Source organism: Arachis hypogaea, chromosome 6, assembly GCF_003086295.3.
Source record: "Arachis hypogaea cultivar Tifrunner chromosome 6, arahy.Tifrunner.gnm2.J5K5, whole genome shotgun sequence".
Lineage (NCBI taxonomy): Eukaryota > Viridiplantae > Streptophyta > Magnoliopsida > Fabales > Fabaceae > Arachis > Arachis hypogaea.
The window spans coordinates 49,895,475-49,913,621 of NC_092041.1; the positions used below are offsets into that span (position 1 = coordinate 49,895,475).

The 18,147-nt window shown below is 35.6% G+C and overlaps 2 long non-coding RNA genes across 2 annotated transcripts; both read right to left on the reverse strand.

Annotated features, from left to right (window-relative positions):
• Window positions 1-465: 465 nt before the first annotated feature.
• Window positions 466-2,172, reverse strand: LOC140173350 (uncharacterized). Its single transcript, XR_011861971.1, has 4 exons — window positions 2,119-2,172; window positions 1,937-1,988; window positions 1,094-1,364; window positions 466-885 (listed from the first exon to the last, which is right to left on the reverse strand). It is a non-coding gene; the product is annotated as an uncharacterized lncRNA (long non-coding RNA).
• A 10,482-nt stretch (window positions 2,173-12,654) lies between these two features.
• On the reverse strand, window positions 12,655-13,097 carry LOC140173351 (uncharacterized). Its single transcript, XR_011861972.1, has 3 exons — window positions 12,943-13,097; window positions 12,802-12,858; window positions 12,655-12,717 (listed from the first exon to the last, which is right to left on the reverse strand). It is a non-coding gene; the product is annotated as an uncharacterized lncRNA (long non-coding RNA).
• Window positions 13,098-18,147: the final 5,050 nt, after the last annotated feature.

Below are 18,147 nucleotides of genomic sequence, written 5' to 3' on the forward strand. Positions count from 1 at the left end.
AGAAAATAAACTTTTTGCCACGCTTTTAAAGCGTGCCTAAAAGTGCTAAAAAGGGGGCCGACAGCTTTTTGCCACGCTTTTTGAGCTATCGGCATGCTTTTGAAATGGTCACATCCGCTAGCGTGCCGATTACTCTATTAATACGCTTTTGTGGATCTATTGACACGCTTTCTTTTTTGCCACGCTTTCAACTCTTGTCTCGCTTAAAAGCGCGGCCATATGTATTATCCTATCAGCGCGTTTTAAAAGCGTACAGAAAAGTGAAATATATGGCTACGCTTTTGAAGCGTGCCAATAGTAAAAGATATGGTGTCACTTTTGAAGCGTGCTAATATTCGAAGAAACATGAACCTATTGCCATGCTTTTAAAGCGTTGCTATATCTCTATCAAATTAAAAAAAATCTGGCTTGTGCTTTCACACATACTCTAATGCACTCCAAAAATAATAAAAAATTTGACAAAAATATGTAAATATCATTTAAAAATTTAATTAATAAAAATTAGTATTACATCAATAAAATACAAACCAAATTAGCTATATCAATCTCTTACAATCAAAGTAGTTATAAAATAATGGAATAAAAAATATCAATACATAAAAAACTTATTAAAAGTCATTAACTTATTATATCTCTTTGTCATTTTTTGTGTAAAAAATAAAGAAATTAAAAAATAAATATCAATAATCCAAACATAACATTGTCGAGTTTCGTAGTTTATAGGCAAAAACTCATACTGCTGAATCTTGTAGCTCACAGGATTGTGCTTTAGAGAAAGGAGATAGCCTTCTTGGAAGAACTTCTATCATTTTTGTAGCACTTGAGGAGTTTATATTCTTCATGCATGAATATCAATGAAGTTTCTTTACTTCCCATTCATCTTTCCTGCAACAAGTTTAAAAGAAATGCCATGAAAACACACTCAACCATTTTATTTTCATTTAATAATGATTTCAACAAGTCTAAGAACAACTACACAAAACATACTGCAGTTTTGTATTTTAAATTCAACTTCAAAAATTATTTAGAAAGTACATACAAATAATCAAAGAAAAATTCAATCTCTAGACAGTGTAAGAACATAAAGTCATACCCAGAGGTACCAGTCTTCACATATGGTGGTTCAAGAATCTGGAGACATTGGAGTGCAACGAGCTTCTCCGCCTTACCTCCCTTCAACAATTGCACATTGAGTATTGCCACAAGCTGGAGAATATGGAAGGGGAAAAGCTGCCACCCTCTCTCTTGCTACTTCGAATTTAATGGTGTTCTTTGCTAGAAGAACACTGCAAGATCATGCATCAACTAATCTGGCCCAAGATTTCCCACATCCCCACCATTAAAGTCAATCACAAGAAAATTTCCTGAATAGAGAATTCTGAGTAAGTAATTCTCTAATCTTCATGATTCACACATGCTACCACAATTAAATTCACACATGCACATGTGATACTTATTAACATATTTTACAATAAAATTGCATCTACAGAGGAACATAAGAATTAATTACCATGAAATAAAAATTGGAAGACAATTAATATCTTTTTTTTGTATATCCAGCGCTTAAGAATTTCTTTAGATATATTAAACAATTGGATGAATCAAATTTATTGTTTTTACCATCCTCTGTAGGTAGTTTCTACCGAGTTACAATTGCCTAGATGACTAAGATTTCAGCACATAATCTTTATATAAAACAAAACATACTTACATTACCTTCGTTCAATCAAAAGATCTGATTTTTATTTTAGCTTCAGGTAGGTACAGTTACCATATTCCTCTCTGCAATTTACTTCAGGTTGGAGAATATGGAAGGAGAAAAGCTTCCTTTTTTTGTTACTATGTCAAATTTAACACTATCCTTTGCACGACAAACGCTACAAGATATCAGGGGCACAAGATACAAATAGAAGAATCAATACAATTATAGAAGTACCTTCAACTTTTCCTCTTTACATAGAGCTGGGGTAGATAACGAAGCTACATATCTGTAACAGGGTCAGTGAAATAACAATGTGATAGAGAGAAAGCATAACATAGAAAAAAGTGTGAAAAGAAATAGGAATCATGAAGGCTTGAGTAAAACGACGAAATGAGAAATAGAAATAGAACCCCTACTCTTATCGGCTTCGTTCATCCACATCTGTAATCTCATTTTTCATTTTTCAGCCCGCATCTCATCATAACCTGTTGAAAAATGAAAAAAGAAAAAATAAAATAAAAATATCATTATCTTATATAGACATTTTAAGTGTTTCTTAAATAAAAAAAATAGAAATATGAACATTTTAAGTTATGATTTTCCATTGGAAACACCGCTAAGTAATTAGGCTTTTTCCTTATCCTCTAGTTAATTATGGAAAGTTAACTGCAATTGCCTACCATCAAAAAAGAGAAAAAGGTTCACCAGCCAGAACACCTTGACAGTGCTCCCAGAAAACCGGGAAGCACTACTTTAACATACTCCAATGAAAATATTATCTCTACAGATACTTTACTAAACAATTTTATCTAAATTGAATGTAATAATTTTTTACCGGAAAGGGAAAACAATATTGATGTGTCAAGTCATGAGAAATGGTTGCATAGAACTTCTAAAATTTCAAACATATATATACCTTCATGTTTCTATCAGGGACCATTCTAGCATCTATCACCATTGGAAAATGCCATTACTTTATAAGAGTCTTTAAATTTGTCCCAGTGGCTGTAAACTAGAGCATAGTTATTCTTGTCTCTTTTAGGGAGGAAACGGAGGAAAGAAAGGGAGGAAGACTATCTGGTTTCATTAGTTAATGCTTGCTTTCATCTGAACTCAAGGAAAGCAGTAGAGCAAAAACTATAAAATAACCAAAATCTTACCCCAAATGGGTAGTTGAATAGCCCTCCTCCTGAGAAGCCTAATCATAAGGGCAGACTTTGTAAGTGCACCTGAACCAAAATTTCCATCACTAAAAAGTGAGATCATAGGAATTTTTAGAGTTGGGATTAATAGAAACACCAAATACAACAAAATAAACTAAACTAGTGGAGAACAGAAATTTGACTTGTTCTGTTTTCTCTCAAAGCATTGGTCATAGAATGAATAGAACTCACCCTCTGAACCTGTATGATAGAAGTTACCCTTCAGTTTATTTTAGCAAATTCCATAATCTACATCTTAACACGTATAATTAAAATGCTATGATAATAACAAATGTTATCAGCATCATACAAACCAAAATCATGTTTTAACTTTTGCGTCAGACTTGATACTCTTGACTGTAGTTTTGACAACTTGGAACTCAACTCATCGTATTCTTTTCGTACATGAGAAGCATCTAAAGAAGCCAGAGAAAAAGACAAAAAGTTATATGCATCCAGATATGTAATAGTGTAATACTAGTAAGTAAAGCAACAATGTGTACCTGTCTGGCTCAATGGAGTCTCGAAGAAATTAACAGCATTAAAAAGTTTCCGCATAGTTCTCTGTATTTTTGTTAACCAAGAAGGACTATCTGTTGTCACCACATCTGAGCTCATTAGAATCATCTCATCACAAGTCCATTTATATACCCAATATAAATAACAAATTTGCATTAGTAAGCATGACAAACCTGACAAGCCTGGTTCACCTTCAAAATCTGTGTCAGGTTTGTAAGAGGAACTGACATCATCACGCTCATCCTCTCTAAAATTGTCTTAAGCTAAATCATATATTATGCCAAAGGTTCAGGAAAATAACCTTTCAGCTTGAATCATACTTGATTCTCCCCATGAAACCTAAAAAATGAATTAAGCGAACTCTTAAAAAGTTTGGACTAGAAAACACATTGGTATACCAGAAAGCAGCTGACAGAATTTATATCTTTATCAGTTTTACAAAAAGAATTTGTGAAGAATACAAAAATAAAAGAATTTTTATAGGAAAGATAAAAATAGTGATGTATGGAGAACTAAGATTGGTTAGTGAATTCGTGTTGCCTTATGCACTATTTATTTGGCACTTTTACTGTATTGGAAACCCATGGGTCAGGCAGTGATGCTGTGGATCATCTGAGAGATGTCAAAGATCTGTAGATTCTCTGCTTATCTTGTTTAGATTTCTCTCCACATTCATTTTGAAAAACTTATATATGTGTCTATTTTATTTGAAACTTGCCTATAGAGGCATTTATGTATCTTTTGGGAGCGACAGAAATTACTGTTCTAAACTGCTTTTACTTTTGTAACCCTAGCCGGCCTAAACTTTGCAGGTCGTGATTAGTGGCTAATCACTTATATATATATATATATATATATATATATATATATATATATATATATATATATAGCTTCCTTAATGCTTTACTTTATATAGCTTTTTGAACGCTCTTTAGCCTTCTGTTATCGTATACGAGAGTGTTATTTTACTCTTTTCAGGCTTCTCGTTAATACTTTCTTTCAAAATTATATATAAGTACGTATTATAATCTACCTTGAGAGTTGTACCACCTTATTATCGATGAATTATGACTTGAGCATAAGGATTTGAATATTAGGGTGTTGGTGCACAAAATTGTGATCACACTTTTTACAACTCTGCACAACTAACCAGCAAGTGCACTGGGTCGTCCAAGTAATACCTTACGTGAGTAAGGGTTGATCCCACGGAGATTGTCAGCTTGAAGCAAGCTATGGTTATCTTTTAAATCTTAGTCAGGAGATTAATGATAAAAATGATTTTGTTTTTGAAAAGTAAATAACATGAAATAAATTATACTTGTGATTCAGTAATAAGGAACAGGTTGAGGTTCCGGAGATGCTCTATCGTTTGAACTTTCCTACCGTCTTCTTTTCCAAACACGCATGGCTTCCTTCCATGGCAGGCTGTATAATCCTCTCAGTGAAAATGGTGCAAGTACAATTTCTGCATGGCTAATCAATTGTCGGATTTCTCGTCTCGGATGAAAAATACCAGGCACAGCTACCGTACGGCAATCATCTGTCGGTTCTCACTTGCATCAGAATATGATCTCTCTATCCTTTTGCACACTATCACTGTGCCCAACATTCGTGAGTTTGAAGCTCGTTACAGTCATCCCCTTCTCGATCCTACTCGGAATACCATAGACAAGGTTTAGACTTTTCGGATCTCAGGAATGCGTTCAATTGGTTCTAGCCTCCACCACAAAGGTTCTAATCTCATGGACTCGGTCCGTGGATCAGAGACCCAAGAGATATGCACTCAAGCTGTCACCCAATGACTACGTTGAGCTCAGATAGAACGGGAGTGGTCGTCTGGCACACGTTCATAAAGTTGAGGATAATGATGAGTATCACAGATCATGATATTCTCTATTTTGAAGTACGAGTGAGTTACTTAGAATAGAATCAAGCGTGATTGAATAGAAAACAATAGTAATTGCATTAAATCATTGAAACACAGCAGAGCACCTCACCCCCACCTATGGGGTTTAGAGACTCATGCCGTAGATGATACAATATGAGATGTAAAATATCATGAGTTACAAACTGAATCTCTAAAAGTAGTTTTTATACTAAACTAGTAACCTAGGTTTACAGAAAAAATGAGTAACTAAGTGTAGATAGTGCAGAAATCCACTTTTGGGGTCCACTTGGAGAGTGTTTGGGCTGAGCTTTGAAGCTTTCACGTTCATAGGCAATTCTTGGAGTTAAACGCTAGCTTGGGTGCCAGTTTGGGCATTTAACTCAGTTTTGGTGCCAGTTTTGGCGTTTTACGCCAGAAAAGGGTCTCTGGCTGGCATTTAACGCCAGTTTGGGCCATCAAATCTCGAGCAAAATATAGACTATTAACATTGATAGAAAGCCCAAGATGTCTACTTTCCAAAGCATTTGAGAGCGTGCCAATTGGGCTTCTGTAGCTCCCGAAAATCCACTTTGCGTGCAGGAGCATCAGAATCCAATAGCATCTGCAGTCCTTTCTCAGCTTCTGAATAAGATTTTTCCTCAGGTCCCTCAATTTCAGCCAGAAAATACCTAAAATTATAGAGAAACACACCAACTCATAGTAAAGTCTAGAAATGTGATTTTTCCATAGAAAGTAATAAAAATATAATAAAAAGTAACTAAAATATACTAAAAACTACCTAAAAATAATGCCAAAAAGCGTATAAATTATCCGCTCATCACAACACCAAACTTAAATTGTTTCTTGTCCCCAAGCAACCAAAAATAAAATAGGATAAACAGAAGAGAATATACAATAAATTTCAAAATATCAATAAAGCTTAGTTCAATTAGATGAGCGGGACTAGTAGCTTTTTTTCTTCTGAAAAGTTTTGGCATCTGACTTTATCCTTTGAAGTTTAGAATGATTGGCATCCATAGGAACTCAGAATTCAGATAGTGTTATTGATTTTCCTAGTTTAGTATGTTGATTCTTGAACACAACTACTTTATGAGTCTTGGCTGTGACCCTAAGCATCTTGTTTTCTAGTATTACAACCGGATACATAAATGCCACAGACATATAACTGGGTGAACCTTTTCAGATTGTGACTTAGCTTTGCTAGAGTCCCCAGTTAGAGCTGCCCAGAGTTCTTAAGCACACTCTTTTTTATTTGGATCACGACTTTAACCACTCAGTCTCAAGCTTTTTACTTGGACCTTCATGACACAAGCACATGGTTAGGGACAACTTGATTTAGCCGCTTTGGCCAGGATTTTAATTCTTTGGGCCATCCTTTCCATTAATGCTCAAAGCCTTGGATCCTTTTTACCCTTGCCTTTTAGTTTAAAGGGTTATTGGCTTTTTGCTCTTGCCTTTTGGTTTAAAGAGCTATTGGCTTTTTCTGCTTAATTTTTCTTTATTTTTCGCCCCTTTTTTTCGCAAGCTTTGTGTTTTTCACTGCTTTTTCTTGCTTCAAGAATCAATTTTATGATTTTTCAGATTATCAATAACATTTTTCTTTTTTTATTATTCTTTCAAGAGCTAACAATTTTAACATTCATAAACTTCACTATAAAAAAATATGCACTATTCAAGCATTCATTCAGAAAATAAAAGTATTGCCACCACATCAAAATAATTAAACTATTTTCAAGATAGAATTCAAAATCCATGTACTTCTTTTTCTTTTTCAGAAAACATTTTTCATTTAAGAAAGGTGAAAGATTCATGGAACATTCATATCTTTAAGACATAGACACTAAACACTAATGATCATGTAATGAAGACACAAACATAGTCAAAATATAGCATAAAAACCAAAAACAGAAAAGAAAATAAACAAGGAGATTAAGGAACTGGTCCACCTTAGTGATGGTGGCTTTTTCTTCCTCTTGAAGAACCAATGGAGTTCTTGAGCTCCTCTATGTCTCTTCCTTGCCTTTGTTGCTCCTCTTCCTCTGCTCGTCCTCGATCAAAATAAGATAGAAGGGAGTAGAAGAAGAATGAAGCAATTAATTTTGAAAACTTATTATTGTATGCAAGAAAAATTAAAAAGAGTTGAAAAGAATTTGAAAAGATATGTAAGTTTTGAAAACATTTTGGAAGGATTTGAAAAGAATTAAAAAGAACTAGAAAGATTATTAATTTTTGAAAATAAAAATTGAAAGATGAACGTTTAAAATATGTTTGATGCAAAAAATTATGAATTAAAACATGAAAAATTGAAAAAAATCGAATTGGAAACAAAATTACCTCCCTTGTGTCATCCTGGCATTAAACGCGCAGAATGCTATACATTCTGGCGTTTAACGCCCACTTGACTGCCTCTTTGGGCGTTTAACGCCCAACAAGATACCCTGGCTAGCATTAAACGCCATGAATCCTTCTTTACTAGGCGTTTTTCTGAATGCCCAGAATGCTGCCTGCATGGGCGTTAAATGCCCATTCTGCTATCCTTACTGGCGTTTAAACACCAGTAAACTTGTCCTCCAGGGTGTGCTATTTTTTATGCTATTTTTGATTCCGCTTTAATTCTGTAGCTGTTTTTGTGACTCCACATGGTCATCAACCTAAAGAAAACATATACTAACAATGGAAAATGAAATGAAAAAGTAATTAACATAAATAAATGAGATCGGTTTTCCTCCCAATAAGCGCTTCTTTACTGTCTTTAGCTGGACTTTTACTGAGCTTTTAATTTAGTCTCAGTTTTGAGCACTCTTGCTCAACATTGCCTTTAAGATAATGTTTGACTCTCTGTCCATTAACAATGAATTTTTTGTCAGAGTCAATATCCTGAAGCTCTACATATCCATATGGTGACACACTTGTAATCACATATGGTCCCTTCCACCGGGATTTCAATTTTTCAGGGGACAATCTGAGCCTAGAGTCAAACAATAGAACCTTCTGTCCTGGCTCAAAGACTCTAGATGACAGCTTTCTGTCATGCCATCTTTTTGCTTTCTCCTTGTTGATTTTAGCATTTTCGAAAGCATTGAGTTCGAACTCCTCTAGCTCATTCAACTGGAGTAATCTTTTCTCTCCAGCTACCTTAGCATCAAGGTTTAGGAACCTGGTTGCCCAGTAGGCCTTGTGTTCTAGTTCTACTGGTAGATGACATGCTTTTCTATACACCAGCTGATATGGAGACGTCCCTATAGGAGTATTGAATGCGGTTCTGTATGCCCACAGAGCATCATCCAGACTTCTTGCACAATCCCTTCTACGTGTACTTACAGTTCGTTCTAGGATTCATTTTAGTTCTCTATTTGAGACTTCAGCCTGCCCATTTGTCTGTGGATAAAATAGAGTTGCCATTTTGTGGTTAATTTCATATCGGATCAGAGCAGAGTCAAGCTGTTTATTGCAGAAATGAGTGCCTCCACCACTGATCAGTACCCTAGGGACACCGAACCTGCTGACGATATGCTTCTGGAGGAACTTCATCGCTGTCTTAGTATCATTAGTGGGTGTTGCAATTGCCTCTACCCATTTCGATACATAGTCTACTGCCACCAGAATACAAGTGTTTGAATATGATGGTGGGAAAGGCCCCATGAAGTCAATACCCCATACATCAAACAACTCAATATCTAAGATCCCTTGCTGAGGCATGGCATAACCGTGAGGTAGATTACCAGCTCTCTGGCAACTGTCACAGTTACGTACAAACTTTCGGGAGTCTCTATAAAGAGTAGGCCAGTAAAAGCCACATTGGAGAACCTTTGTGGCTGTTCGCTCACCTCCAAAATGTCCTCCATATTGTGATCCATGGCAATGCCAAAGGATCTTCTGTGCCTCTTCTCTAGGCACACATCTACGGATTATTCCGTCTGCACATCTCTTAAAGAGATATGGTTCATCCCACAGGTAGTACTTTGCATCAAAAACCAATTTTTTCGGTTGTTGGTTACTGTACTCTTTGGGTATGAATTTCATAGCTTTATAGTTTGCAATGTCTGCAAACCACAGTACTTCTTGAATGGCAAAGAGTTGCTCATCCGGAAAGGTTTCAGAGATCTCAGTAGGAGGGAGGGATGCTCCTGATACTGGTTCTATCCAAGACAGGTGATCAGCTACTTGGTTCTCTGTCCCTTTTCTGTCTCTTATTTCTATATCAAACTCTTGCAGAAACAACACCCATCTTATGAGTCTGGGTTTTAAATCCTGCTTTATGAGGGTATATTTTAGAGTAGCATGGTCAGTGTACACAATCACTTTTGATCCTACTAAATAAGATCTGAACTTGTCAATGGCATAAACCACTGCAAGCAACTCCTTTTCTGTGGTTGTGTAATTCTTCTACGTGTCATTTAAAACACGGCTAGCATAATAAATGACATGCAGAAGCTTGTCATGCCTCTGTCCCAATACTGCACCAATGGCATGGTCACTGGCATTGTAACGACCCAATTTTCAATATGTCTAGATCATACTGGAAACTGAGCGCTACCAATTTGTCTTCCTAATTATTATCTATTATTTATCATATGAGCCTGATTCGTTGTTAAAAACGTAGTTAATTTGTGAAGTATTTTTTTTGAAACGTTTGAATTAATAGACGGAATCACTCATAATCAATTCACAAGTAATAACAGATAAAACAGTTATAAACAACCACACATAAATACATCACGAGTAGCTAGCAACATTCATTTATCCAGCCTTTGTTAGAGTATAGACCTTTAGTTAGAACACCCCTAGATATAGCTAGATAATAACTATATACATATATATATACATACAACATCCTAGGCCCTGACCTGTTCAAGAAGTCCCTAAGCTGGCGCCTAGGCTAGCCTAGACTCTATACTCACCTAGTCCCTCTAAACTACTAAAGCGAGGAAAAATACGTTCTAAGTCTTCACAACTCAAGTCAGGTGGAACGTTATCAAAAGTAGAACATCATCTGCTACTCCTCTGCACGATCAGACTTTTCCACAGGACGTCTCTCTGGTACCTCATGAAGTAGCCACACAATAGGAATCTCGTACACACGATTTAGGTTAAAGTACGCATACGACCGAGCTGCAGATGTTGGCTGGTCTCACAGTATATACATATAATTAAAGAACGATATCCACCCTAGACTCAGAAGACTACCTAGAGCAGGATCCTCGTTGCAGAACCATCATCAACGAACTACGGTAAGGTACTCTTACTTCCATCTGAAGGGGAAGGGAGAGAGAAGGGGTAAGAACTGGGGAGTTCTTAGTAGGGTCGGGGTTATTAGTTACGTTCATTAATTCTATGTTGTTTAGCAGACTATTAGCAGAATACAAGGAAGCAGTAATTAGAAAACACAGATAAGTAGAAAAGATAGAGAAAACAGATAGCAGAACACAAACAGAAGAATACAAGAAAACAAAACACAGACACAAACACAGAGAATAGAATACAAACAAGGAAAGCATACATTCATACCACAAACATAACAAAGGAAATGCGCAACCAAGTATGATGCATGTCTGGCCCTAGTGTAGGTAATGAGCTCATCTGTCGGTTACTAACCCGCTCCCGACGTTATCCAGCAACCTCTGTCTGGATAAGGCTTCCCTATTGGCTATACCCCTGTGTACAGGAAATAACCCCTCTGCCACCACAGGGTCCACTGCACGCAGGAAATAACACATATGCCACTGCAGGGATGTACGCCGACACACCTTCTGTATACAGGAAATAACCCCTCTGCCACTACAGAAATGGAATAGGTGGTCACGATACTTCTGTAGCAGGAAATAACCCCTCTGCCTTACAGAAACAAAATATGGATCTGTACCGTAGGAAAGCGTTCTCAGTGATCACACCATTATCTATCTGACTGCCTCACTGTAGCAGATGATCATACAAGTATATCTGGAGTTGCCTTAACGCAACAAATGAATAAACACATCTCTTGGGTTGCCTCAAGCAACAAATAAATATATCTTGGGTTGCCTCAAGCAACAGATCATCACATAATCATTCTCATTATCATCATTCATCATCATTCTCATTATTCGTCATCACATTCACATTCTTATGCAATATCTCTTTCTTTCTCTGTTCAATCATACTATACAAACTTTACATCTTTCACTTTTACAATATCTTGGCTCAAGCCATTTCTCTTTATCACATTACTCTTTTCTCTTTGTATCTCTTTATTCTGTTCTAGTTACTCTGTTCTCTGTATCTCTTTACTTTTCTCTGATTACTCTTTCTTCTGTATCCATATCACTCTTTTTCTCTTTATCTCTTTACTTTACTCTGATTTCTCTGCTTAACGTATGTAATTAAAGCTTATGTAAATTTCGGTATGAATAGTTATTCTGCCCCAAGTATAGGTTCATTAAGTCCATACTGAAACAGTTTAACTTTTCATATTATGCCTAACACTAGTCGCAACTCAAGTACTAACTAAGTTGCCCTAGTTCGTTCACTAGTCTCTGTTTGTTTTTCTGTCGTTAGAATTTTACAGACTTTTTCTTTGGTTTTTATCTTTTCTTTAACTTTTTATCTTTTATTTATCTTTTCCTCACTAACATGTTATTACCACTCCCTAAGTGTTTTATGAAGGTAATTATGAGATTCTGCACTTAAAGTTGTCTTTCTAAAGCTTTTACAGAAAACTGCCTTTTTCGCATTATTTTATTATTTTTATTAAAATATTATTTTTAATTAAATATTATTATTTAATATTTTATTATTATTTATTATTTTATTAATATATTTTCGAAAATTAACTTTACTTTAACCTTTAACCTTTAAAATTAACTTTTTACCCCGGTAACTTTTAATATTTCTACTTTAACCACCCTAACTTTCAGAAATTACCAAATAACCCCTTAAACACCAAAAATTTTACTTCCTTGCCCTTTTTAAGATCTAAGGCCTGTTCTTCATTGTTCTTCATCACACTCAAAGTGTTCTTCATGTTCTTCATAAATTCTTCAGATTCTTTCTCTGTTTTTACCCGTTTTTCAATCTTTTCAGCAACCGATTTTTACTACAATTCATAATAAATTAGCAGCCACTAAAACCCCATCTTTTCTACATGATTTCATCACAAATTGAACCCCAATTTAAGGCCTAGGGTTTCGTTTTCCAGCAGCCCTCAAGAACAACATTCATAGCTTAAATATCATCAAATTTCATCAAATTTTCAACAAACTTTCAACAAGAATCACTCACATAAACAATCAATTTCAAGCACAGAAAAACCATATCATAATTACACAACTCAAACACAATCAATCAAGATTAAATTCATCAAACCCTACCTTGATTTGCTGCTCCAAATCCGATTACTCTTTGAAGTGTTCTTAAAGCACTTTTTCCTCCTAAAACACATCAAGAACAACTTTAAATCCACAAACTCTCAACTGACCAAATCTCCCTCAGCACGTTAGGAAGAGATATCTCACCTTAGACTTGCTGGAAATTAACGTTTCTTGGCCCTCAAGTCAAGTTAAGCATGATTCCTAAGGAAAAACATCAAGAAAACACATGTTTACATGGTTTTCTTTGAAAACCGAATTGAAGAGGGAGGGAGACAGCCATCTCACCTTATTTCCAGCCTTGATATGTTATATGGTTATGTAGAGGAAGAAGAGAGGATCATTTTGGTGAAATCGGAGTTTTGATTTGAGTTTTAGTTCAGAAGAAATCAAGCTTTGAAGATTAAGTGTTCATGAAAGTTTCTCTCTTTTCTCTCTTGTTATTTTCGGCCAAAGGGAGTAAATGACCAGCCTTGGAGTGTCTTGGGGGTGTAAGGAGAGTTGTGATTGGTTGGCTTGAAGGTGGATTAAAATAATATTAAAATATCCCAAGTGTATAACTACTAAAACTAGATGTATCGGAACACTTGCAAAAACATCTCTAAAAATTATTTTATGAGCTACTAGCATAAATGACACTAGTAACATATTTATTATGAGAATAGAACATGTATAATTAGGCCTTAGCATTGCTAAAGTCATCAGAGAGTGCTGGTGCTAAGCTGCACCAGTAAACCGTAAACCCGGTTAAACCGATTTTCTGTTTTTAACTAAAACAGACCAGGTAACCATATAATATCATTCAAGCATTTTCTAATACTAATATAATGATAATATTATACTATTATCTCTATCCTCTCATGAATCGAGTCCGGTTCATCAAACAAAGACTATTTACGAGAATCAGAATCAAAACTGCCAACCGATACGGTTCAAAAACTAGGTTCTTCACGATTGCATTATCGAGCTTGCCTCAAAGGAGGTTCTAGCTTAAGGATGACATAATGATAATGAGGATTGAGATGCTTGATGATATAATAGAGGTGTTCCCTTTACTGATCTTCCGGAGGATTCCGTGCCTTTAGAAAAGGTCTCGCGTACACGAAAATCAGGGTTGTTACAGGCATCACACATTAGTTCAAATGGTAATGTCCACTATGGTGCAGAAATGACTGGTGCTGTGACCAGTTTAGCTTTCAGAGTCTCAAACACCTGCAGACACTCTGTGTCAAAGACAAATGGTGTATCAGCAGCTAGCAGATTGCTCAGAGGTTTTGCAATTTTTGAAAAATCATTTATAAACCTCCTATAGAATCCTGCATGCCCCATAAAGTTTCTGGTTGCCTTAACATTAGTAGATGGTGGTAATTTTTCAATTACCTCTACCTTAGCTTGATCTACCTCTATTCCTTTATTCGAAATTTTGTGCCCAAGGACAAGTCCTTCAGTCACCATAAAGTGACATTTCTCCCAGTTTGAAACCAGGTTAGTCTCTTGGCACCTCTTCAGACAAGTGCTAGATGGTCAAGACAGGAGCTTAATGAGTCACCAAATACTGAGAAGTCATCCATAAAGACTTCCAGAAATTTCTCTACTATATCAGAGAAGATAGAGAGCATGCACCTCTGAAAGGTTGCAGGTGCATTGCACAGACCAAATGGCATCCTTCTGTAGGCAAATACTCCAGATGGACATGTGATTACTGTTTTCTCTTGGTCTTGAGGATCTACTGCAATTTGGTTGTAACCTGAATAGCCATCCAAAAAGCAGTAGTATTCATGGCCTGCTAGTCTCACTAGCATTTGGTCTATGAATGGTAAAGGAAAATGATCATTCCAGGTGGCTGTATTGAGCCTTCTGTAGTCAATACACATACGCCACCCTGTAACTGTTCTTGTAGGAACCAGTTCATTCTTTTCATTATGAACCACTGTTATACCTCCCTTCTTGGGGATAACTTGGACAGGGCTCACCCAGGGGCTATCAAAAATAGGATAAATAATCCCAGCCTCTAGTAACTTAGTGACCTCTTTCTGTACCACCTCCTTCATGGCTGGATTCAGCCGCCTCTGTGGTTGAACCACTGGCTTAGCATCATCCTCCAATAGGATCTTGTGCATGGATCTACCTGGGCTAATGCCCTTAAGATCACTTATGGACCATCCAAGAGCTGTCTTGTGTGTTCTTAGCACCTAAATTAGTGCTTTCTCTTCCTGTGGCTCTAAAGTAGAGCTTATGATTACCGAAAAAGTGTCATCTTCTCCCAGAAATGCATATTTTAGAGATGGTGGTAATGGTTTGAGCTCGGGTTTACTAGGCTTTTCCTCTTCCTAAAGAGTCTTCAGAGGTTCTTCTGTTTTCTCCGGTTCCTCCAGATCAGGCTAAACATCTTTAAAAATGTCCTCTAGCTCTGATTCGAGACTCTTAGTCATATTGACCTCTTCCACTAAAGAGTCAATAATATCAACGCCTATGCAGTCTTTTGAGGTGTCTGGATGCTGCATAGCTTTGACATCATTCAACTTAAACTTATCCTCATTGACTCTCAAGGTCACCTCCCCTTTTTGGACATCAATGAGGGTTCATCCAGTCGCTAGGAAAGGTCTTCCTATAATGAGAGTTGCACTCTTGTGCTCCTCCATTTCCAGTACCACAAAGTCAGTGGGAAAGGCAAATGGCCCAACCTTGAGGCATAATGGACCCATTAGCAAGTTAGAGGCATATCCGAGTTGGTTTAACTTCGTCAGTCAAACCAAGCTTTTTAATAGTGGATGCAGGTATTAGGTTGATACTTACCCCAAGATCACATAGAGCTGTCTTGGTACAAGCATCCTCTAATGTGCATGGTATCATAAAGCTTCTGGTATCTTTAAGCTTCTCTGGTAAGCTTTTCAAAATGACTGCACTGCATTCTTCAGTGAGGAAAACTTTTTCAGTTTCTATCCAATCGTTCTCATGACTTAAGATCTCTTTCATGAACTTAGCATAAGAGGGTATTTGCTCAAGTGCCTCTGCAAACGAAATCTTTATTTCAAGAGTACTGAGATAGTCTGCAAAGCGGGCAAATTGTTTATCATGTTCCGCTTGGCATAGTTTCTGAGGATAAGGCATCTTGGCTTTATATTCATCAACCTTAGTTGCTGCAGGTTTACTTCCTACAGAAGTGGTTAGAGAAGCCTGCCTAAGGGGGTTGTTATCAGCACTTGCACGTGTCTGATCCCCTATTGGTGATTGAACGCTAGAATTGGCCATCCATTGGGCGTTTAACGCCAACTTTTCACCCTTTTCTGGCATTTGAATGCCAAAATTATTCCTCTCTGGGCTCTTACTATCCTCAGAGGGATTTTGGACAGTGGCATGGTCATCCTCTGTCAGTTGTTCCTTTCTTGGCTTTCTGCTGCCTTGAATTGAGATAACTGCTTGGCACTCTTCTGTTATTTGTTTAGATAACTGTTGTCTTGTCTGATCCAATTGTGCTTCCATATTCTTGTTAGCATTTTTACTGTCTTGTAGTATCTCTTTAAATTCTGCTAACTGTTTTGTTATAAAAAGCAATTGTTGATTGAGTTCAGCAACTTGTTCTGGAGGACTAAGTTCAGTGGATACTGCTTTAGCCTCTTCTTTCATGGAGGACTCACTACTTAAGTACAGATGCTGATTTCTAGCAACTGTCTCAATGAGCTCTTGAGCCTCTTCAATTGTCTTTCTCATGTGTATAAATCCACCAGCTGAGTGGTCTAGAGATATCTGGGCCTTTTCTGTAAGCCCGTAGTAAAAGATGTCTAATTGCACCCATTCTAAAAACATTTCAGAGGGGCATTTCCTTAGCATCTCTTTGTACCTCTCCCAGGCATTATAAAGAGATTCATTATCCTCTTGTTTAAAGCCTTGGATGTCCAGGCTTAGCTGTGTCATCCTTTTTGGAGGGAAATATTGATTCAGAAATTTGTCTGTTAACTGTTTACATGTTCTTATGCTTGCTGTGGGTTGGTTATTTAACCACCTCTTAGCTTGATCTTTTACAGAAAATGAAAATAGTAATAATCTATAGACATCCTGATCTACTTCCTTATCACGTACTATGTTAGCAATTTGTAAGAACTGTGCCAGAAATTCAATAGGTTCTTCCCGTGGAAGACCGGAATATTGGTAATTTTGCTGCACCATGATAATGAGCTAAGGGTTTAGCTCAAAATTGCTGGCTCTGATGGGGGCTATACAGATACTACTCCCATATGAAGTAGTAGTGGGGTTAGCATATGACCCCAGAGTCCTTCTGGACTATTCATTTCCACTTAGGTCCATGATGGAGAAAGGGAGATGATGTGGATTGTAAAATAAGAAAATTTTATTCTTTTTCTCTCCTTTTTTTTAAATTAAAGAAATTAAAAGAAAGTAAATAAAAAAATGATGCAAGTTTTGAAAATTAAGAAAAGAAAAAGAAATAAAAAAATTAGAAAACTAAATTAAGTAATTAATTAAAAGGATTTGAAAAAGATTTGATTTTAAGATTTGTGATTAGAAAAGATAAGTTAGGTAAGAGAAGAAAAGGAATTTTAAGAAAAGATAAGTTTTGAAATTAAAAAGTTTTGAAATTTAAATTTTAAATTTAAAAATTAAATTTTGAATTTGAAATTTGAAATTTGAAATTTGAAATTTTAAAATTTTAAAATTCTGAATTTTGAATTTTGAAAAAGTCAACAATATAAGATAAAGATTTAAATTTTGAAAAGGGTTGATTTTTAAAATTTTAAATTTAAATTTTGAAATTTGAATTTTGAATTTTGGAATTTAATTGAAATTTGAAAATTAAATTTGAAATAAGATAGGATTTTTGAAAAAGATATGATTTTTTTGAAAAAGAATTGAATTTTGAAATTTAAAACTAAGATAAGATAGGATAAAAATTTTAAAATAAAAATCTGAATTTTTTTAATGTAAATTTCGAAAATTCAATTAAAATAAAGAAAAGAGATTTTTTTATTTTTTTGAATTTAATGAGGAAAGAGAAAAACAATAAAATGACACCAAACTTATAATTTTTATATCAAAACAAAGAAAACAAACAAGAAAGCTTTGAATGTCAAGATGAATACCAAGAACACTTTGAAGATCAAGATGAACACCAAGAACAAATTTTGGAAATCTTTAGGAAAATAAAAACACAAAGGACACCAAACTTGAAAATTTCTATACTTTGGACACTAATAATTCGAAAATACACAAGAAAAACAAGGAAAGACACAAAGCAAGAAAAACTAAAGATCAAACAAGAACAACTTGAAGATCAAGAAAGAACAAGGAACATAAAACTCAAAAATATGAAGAATAAAAAGAACATACAATTCGAAAAATTTGAAGGAAAATAAAAACATGTAATTGACACCAAACTTAAAACAAGAAACTAAACTCAAACAGAAGACTCAAAGGAAAATTAAAGATTAATAAAGAAAAATAAGATTTTTGAAAAGAAAATTGAAGACCCAAATTTAG